The following is a 7,015-nucleotide window of genomic DNA, read 5'->3' as shown; positions in this document are numbered from 1 at the left end:
TCATATCGCGATGCTATCCTTCATCCTGAGTGGCAGGAGGCGATGGCGGCAGAGTTAGCTGCTCTTGAGCGTACTGGTACCTGGGAACTTGTTCCTCTTCCTCCTCGCATTCGCCCTATCACGTGCAAGTGGGTATACAAAGTCAAAACTCGCTCTGATGGTTCTCTTGAGAGGTACAAGGCACGTCTTGTGGCTCGTGGTTTTCAGCAGGAGCATGGTCGTGATTTCGATGAGACTTTTGCTCCGGTTGCTCATATGACCACTGTTCGTACTCTCCTTGCTGTTGCTTCTGTTCGTCAGTGGTCGATCTCTCAGCTTGATGTCAAGAATGCTTTCCTTAATGGTGAGTTGCGTGAGGATGTCTATATGCAGCCGCCTTCGGGGTATTCTGTTCCAGAAGGCATGGTTTGTCATCTTCGTCGTTCTTTGTATGGCCTTAAACAAGCCCCTCGAGCTTGGTTTGAGCGTTTCTCTTCTGTTGTCACTGCTGCTGGTTTCTCTGCTAGTGACCATGATCCTGCGCTCTTCATCCACTCTTCTCCTCGTGGTCGTACTCTTCTTCTCCTATATGTTGATGATATGATTATCACAGGGGATGATTCTCAGTTTATTGCCTTTGTCAAGGCTCGGCTTTGTGAGCAGTTTCTCATGTCTGATCTTGGTCCTCTTCGCTATTTTCTTGGGATCGAGGTTTCCTCTTCGTCTGATGGTTTCTTCTTATCCCAGGAGAAGTACATTCATGATCTTCTCGCTCGAGCCTCTCTGACTGATGAGCGTACGGTTGACACCCCGATGGAGCTTAACCTCCAGCTTCGTCCTACTGATGGTGAGCCTTTGGCAGATCCTACCCGCTATCGCCATCTTGTTGGGAGTTTGGTCTATCTTGGTGTCACTCGTCCGGATATTTCTCATGCCGTACATATTCTCAGTCAGTTTGTTTCCGCCCCCACACATATTCACTACAGTCATCTTCTTCGTGTTCTGCGCTACCTGCGTGTCACTAGCTCTCGCCGTCTTTTCTTTCCACGCTCCAATTCCTTGCAGCTTCATGCTTACTCTGATGCTACATGGGCTAGTGATCCCTCTGATCGCCGGTCCATTTCTGCTTACTGTGTTTTCTTGGGTGGTTCTCTCATTGCTTGGAAGACTAAGAAGCAAACCGCGGTTTCCCGTTCTAGTGCAGAGGCTGAGTTGCGTGCTATGGCATTGTTGACAGCAGAGCTCTCCTGGTTACGGTGGCTACTTGAGGATTTTGGTGTTTCTTTGACTGGACCGACTCCTCTTCACTCTGACAGCACGGGGGCTATCAATATTGCTCGGGATCCGGTGAAGCATGAGCTTACCAAGCATATTGGTGTTGATGCCTTCTTTGTTCGGTCTCAGGTTCAGGATCAGGTGGTTGTTCTTCAGTATGTGCCTTCGGAGCTCCAGGTCGCTGACTTCTTCACGAAGGCACAGACTCGTGCACAGCATAGTTACTTTCTCTCCAAACTCAGTGTTGTAGATCCACCATGAGTTTGAGGGGGGTGTTAGAGATATGTTTCCTTTGTGTATTTATCCCATTGTACAAGGGGTTCTGTGTATATGTACTACCACCTGTACTCTACTTATATGGGTCTATTGGCCCCCTGGGAATACATGCTGATTATTCCTAACAAATGGAACGCTGTACTTGCAACTGCGCCAGAGTTGCAAGCAGTTTCAAGTGATCGTACACTGGCAGCAGTAAAGCAAAGCAGTAATGACAACCCCAGCTGTAAGCACTACTCTAAGCAGCTAGCAGATAGTAGTGTGTTACTGACAGAAGATGTGCTAGCTTGCTCTTGCAAGGCCGATGGTTTTGCAGTCTCCTTCCTGGAAGTGGCATGTTATCTGAACAAGCAATTTTGTCATCAGGAAGAAAGGTTACATACTGTTGCTACTTCGTCGGAAGTGCACGTACAGTGGCTGAGATCCAAACGGTTAGTTGGTTCAATCTCTGCTCCAGGGCACCAGCCTCGATGTAGCTCGTCGCATCAGCACTGTGAGTGGAGTCAGTCGACTACGCCCGGCCCTGGCCAGCATTAAGGCCGCGCCGGAATTTTCAGCTGCAGCAATGCATGCATGAGGACCTCTCCAATGGGCAGGAAAATCTGATCCTATACAATTAGGCCTTGTTTAGGTGCTAAAATTTGGAGTGTCCAAATTACTGTGCCAGCACTGTAGCACACTATAGCGTTTCGTTTGTATTTGTGAATTATTGTCCAAACATTGATTAATTAGGCTCAAAAGATTCGTCTTGCAAAGTACAACAAAACTGTACAATTAGTTTTTAATTTCGTCTACATTTAGTACTCCATGCATGTACCGCAAGTTTGATGTGATTGGGAATCTTCTTTTTGCATAGTGTCAAAGTTGGGAGTTGGGGTGTGCTTCCAAGGAGAACCCGTATGGAATCGGGTACCAGCGAATAAAATAACTCGAAACTCTGACACCAACTTAACAGTAGCGCCGATTCAAGTTTAACCGAGCAGCTGTTTTTTTAATCGAGCAGGTCCTACGCATGGATTCAGCTGCTCGTTTCTACACATTGTCTGCAAAATAGCAGTTAACATTACATCCATGTGGAACCCAGACCAGGTGCGGTACCATACATCGCTGGTGCCCTGATGGCAACCACTCCCGCCAGCCATCAACCTGCCCGTCGCGTCGTCCTTGGCCGGCGTTGTCGGCGTGCGTGGCCTTTCCCGAGCCTTTGACCCACGGGAGGACAAGGTCACCGACGCTGAGCGGAAATCTCACTTGGCGTCACGCTATGACGATGTACCCGGGCACGGGCAGACGGGCAGGGCAGGCAGCACATGACGCGTTTGCGTCTTTGCCCACACGCCTACGTGCTATGGCAAAGCTAGCGCGTCATGTACGATCTGGCAGCCGAGTAGCAGCGGGCAGCGGTCCGCGGCCAGCAGTGCGTCGTCGTCGATCAGGTTAGGACGCATGCACCAGCTCGCCACCCTCCGTGGGACGGTGGGACTGGAACGGACGGAAGGAAAGGGTCAGCCACCTGAGCTGGGTATGTAAGTTGGTTGGCGAGCAAGTTTGTTAGCATGGCTGCATGGGTGTAACTGACGGGCTATAGTCTCCTCTGGTCAACGGATGAGGGCCGTCCATCGCTGTCAAAGGAAGCGTGTAGTGAATCGTGAGTGGCATTGCATCCACGTGGCAGAGCCAGGTGCCGGCCAACCTGGCATCTGGCCTCCTTCCTGCGCGCAAAACCCCTCTGGGAACAGAAGCTTAGCAGTCACCCCATAGACCTTGTTTGGTTATTCTCCTCTCTTTCTCAAGAGGATTAGCAGCCACCCCTAATGGAAAGACTAAAGAAGTAAAGAGAAGCTCGCAACCTCAGTTTTTTTTATATAAAAAAAAGCCTCGCGAGGACTCTATTTGTTTTTCTAGTAAACAGCAAGGGCAAACTCCTACATATGACAAACTATGATGCAAAGGTCGTCAATCTCATGCTAGTGTGTCATGCTACTGTGCTTCCCGAGTTCCGCATCCATCATGATCATGATCTTGACTCACATATCACAAAGTGGGTCATGCTCCACATAGGTAAATCATGTAAATATAGAACAGTCAAAAGTTTATTTTAATTCATGGACCGTGTCAAGACAAACCACACCTTCACTACAACAAAACAGCCACGCTTGGATTGCTATGCTATTGAAAGCGTATCTATATTTCTTATGCTCCCGTCAGTAGATATGGTTGTTAACATACTTTAGTAAAGCACTTCAAAACTTGCAACGTAGATACGTTTTTAAAGTGTTGTTTCCGAATTGTAGACACGTTTGACAAAACGTGTTTATAGTTCTTGACATGGTCCATGGGGAGACGCTCCAGACACGCTTTAGTGAAGCGTATCTATAATTCACTAGAGATGAAATAAAGCGTATCTAACCTAAAAATAAAACGTATCTATAGGGGGGTGTTTCTTGTAGTGCTTATAATAAGCGATGGAGGAGATATATAGTATATACATCAGCACATACGAACTTGTGCGTTAACTGAAAGAAAAGAGGTAGTCGCCTAGATTTGAGCTCCGATGGTCTAGGTACCTGATGGCAACCATTACCAAATTCGCACAGTTTTGGTATTATGATCAATACGTTTGTTCCACACTCACGATCACTAGATGTATACCACAACAAGAAAAACGATGACTACTACATTGCACCAGTAAAATACCAAACCTTATCTTTTGCTTGCAAAGTAATCTTAATTTCTCGTACGAAACATGAGCGAGGTAGATCATGGAAAGGATATAGCCAAAAGAAGATAAATTAAACCTTGACCCAAGAAGAAGAAGAGATGAGAAACATGCATTGATCAAGCAAAATTGTAACCGCTTTAGATAGGTCCCATGTGATTGACGCCCATCTCAAAAGTCGAGTGGTTGTCCAGATTTCGTGGCCAATGCTGATTTGTTGACTGCAGGAAGCAGTTGAAAAGACCGTACAGCCAGATGGAAGCAGACGCAAGAGTTTGTTACGATAGGCAGGCCCCATGTGTAGTTGGTACAGTACTACTGCTTATTGTAGAGCCTCCTTCGAGATTAGAGATTACATGGCTGTGTTTGGGCAGTGTGTACTACTCTAGTTTCTTCCTTTTCTGTGAATTTAGGGTTATGGGAGTTTATGATTGAATATGGAGTAGACGGGTAGATAGGTGTGAGTGTGATTTGGCTTAATAAAATGGTGATGGTGATAAGGTTAGTTTATGGACATGTGGTTTCGTGGCTCAATGCGTTTTGAGCTCGTTTTGCCTTTGTTTAACAAATTGGATTATATTTTGAGTTCGTTTTGATTGTTGCCGGCCTAGTCAGCCACATAGGCTGAAGTTATATGAACTTTTTTTATCCATATGAACATAAATATAAGTCAGTCAAATAATTATAAGTATTATTTAGGATTTTGCTTATAATAAAAAGACATTTGGAACAACTAATGCAGTGAAAAAGGTTATATCTCTTTTCCTTTTCACTCCTTTTGTTATAAGATGTGACCTCTTCTTCCCTAATAAGCTATGCCTTGTCACTACTAGAAACTACTTTTTTCCTGTGTACCCAATCCCGTCAGAAAAATATGGGAAAACGGTCAGAAAAATTATTTCTGTCGGCCAACCGACAGGCAAATCCTGACAGGGATAGATCGACACAGAAAATAAATTTGCCTGTCAATCTTCCGTCAGAACATATTTTTCTGACGGATATTCCCTGACGGTTTCCTCACAGGGAATCTCCATGTAGTCAGGTTTGGCAAAGCGTCAGGAACCGACAGGTTAAAGTATTTTCTCTGTCAGTTGCCACACAGGGAAAACCCAACTAAAAGACTAAAAAAAAGAGAAAGTCCAATACACAAATTACCTCATTCAAATATTCAACTGACATGGCAAATTCAATCACAAACAGATACATTGCACATATAGCTAATTTCAATCAAAAGGTTTATACCTCTGTACAATCCATACAAGCAATTTCAATGAAAAGGCTTATACCTTTGTACAATCCATAGAAGCAATCATTATTTTTCAATAAATTCGCAGCACATACATATCAAATGTGGCTGTCTACATCTCATTTCATAGAAAGTGAAAAACACACATCATCGATGACATACATGTGGACCTGTGTTCAACACGATTGAGATGAACCATTTTCAGTCGTCTTCTTTCCTTGCATGTGAAAAGGAACTAAACATTAACTTATTAAGGCAACATTGTAAGAAGAAGCCACAACAACTTAGGTAGTGTTTGGTTGGCTCAAACGTAACGTAATCTGATTATTGAAGGTAACGAATCCCATTACATATGTTTGGTTACGGTGGTTTGTAATCAATTGACACTGTAATCGAATCCCTTACCTAAATAATATCTATACAAGCTTGTTACCCCTCCTCCCCCACCGTAATCAGATATAGCACCCACACAGCAATCTGATTACGTTACCAGAGTGCAACCAAACAAAGAGGGCAATCACCTATTCCACCTTCAAATACACTGTAATCTGATTCCCTTAGCGTTTACATTACCTTAGCACGAACCAAACACTATCTTAATTGTAATACATCATAATATAGACATCGACACTTGTTGCATGAAATTTTTTCAGAAATCACAAGGGTAAATGACAGTAGTAGTATTGCATCATAGCGAACAGTTGGAGGCATACTTTATTTGAAAGAAAAGACAGAAGCATTGAGATCATGCATGAATCAAGCATATTTTCTATCATTGTGCCATACTTTATATCAGTTATTAGAATTATGACTGTAAGCATACCGGAGCCATAAGTTTCTCCATATATTTTATCTGACACAAAATTATACCTGCATGCTCACTCAAAAACATATGTTCTTGTCCAAATAATGCATTAATCCTTGTGTATTGTGTTCTGCAACATGAAACCATGAATCAGCAATTTTGAGCGTTAGAGCTAAAAGGAAAAAATGCAAGTGCAGATAACAAGAATTCTCAGATATGGTAAACAATAATATTTCTAAGTTAGCAATAAGGCAACTAAAGATATTACATAAGCATTAATCAGTGAAATGCAACCAAAGATATGATGCTGATGTTGTCCAATGCAAAATAGGATAAAGCAAATGACAAATAATGGTTACACCAAAATAGGATAAGGCAAATGACAAATAATGGTTACACCAAAATAGGTTAACGCAAATGACAAATAATGGTTACACAAAACTGCAGTCTAATCTGTTTATGAAATCTATCATATACCTGTAGCTTGAAAGCAACTGCTAGCACGAGCAAACATCTCGAATGACAAATAATGGTTTCTCCACTCATCTGCAAATAAGAAAATCGCTCAGGCAAAATCTCTTAAAAGTGCGAAAAATGTGGAGTTGAACAAAATAAATCACTACCGACACATTATTCTGAGGGGCAAAACGCAGATCCGGGCCACAAAGCAACCGGATTAGAAGCTGACAAGCTTGGAGGCTGTGTTGACTCAACG

The sequence above is a fragment of the Setaria italica genome, chromosome V (genome assembly GCF_000263155.2).
Source record: "Setaria italica strain Yugu1 chromosome V, Setaria_italica_v2.0, whole genome shotgun sequence".
In the NCBI taxonomy this organism is placed as follows: Eukaryota; Viridiplantae; Streptophyta; class Magnoliopsida; order Poales; family Poaceae; genus Setaria; species Setaria italica.
Note: the sequence above shows the minus strand (reverse complement) of the source record.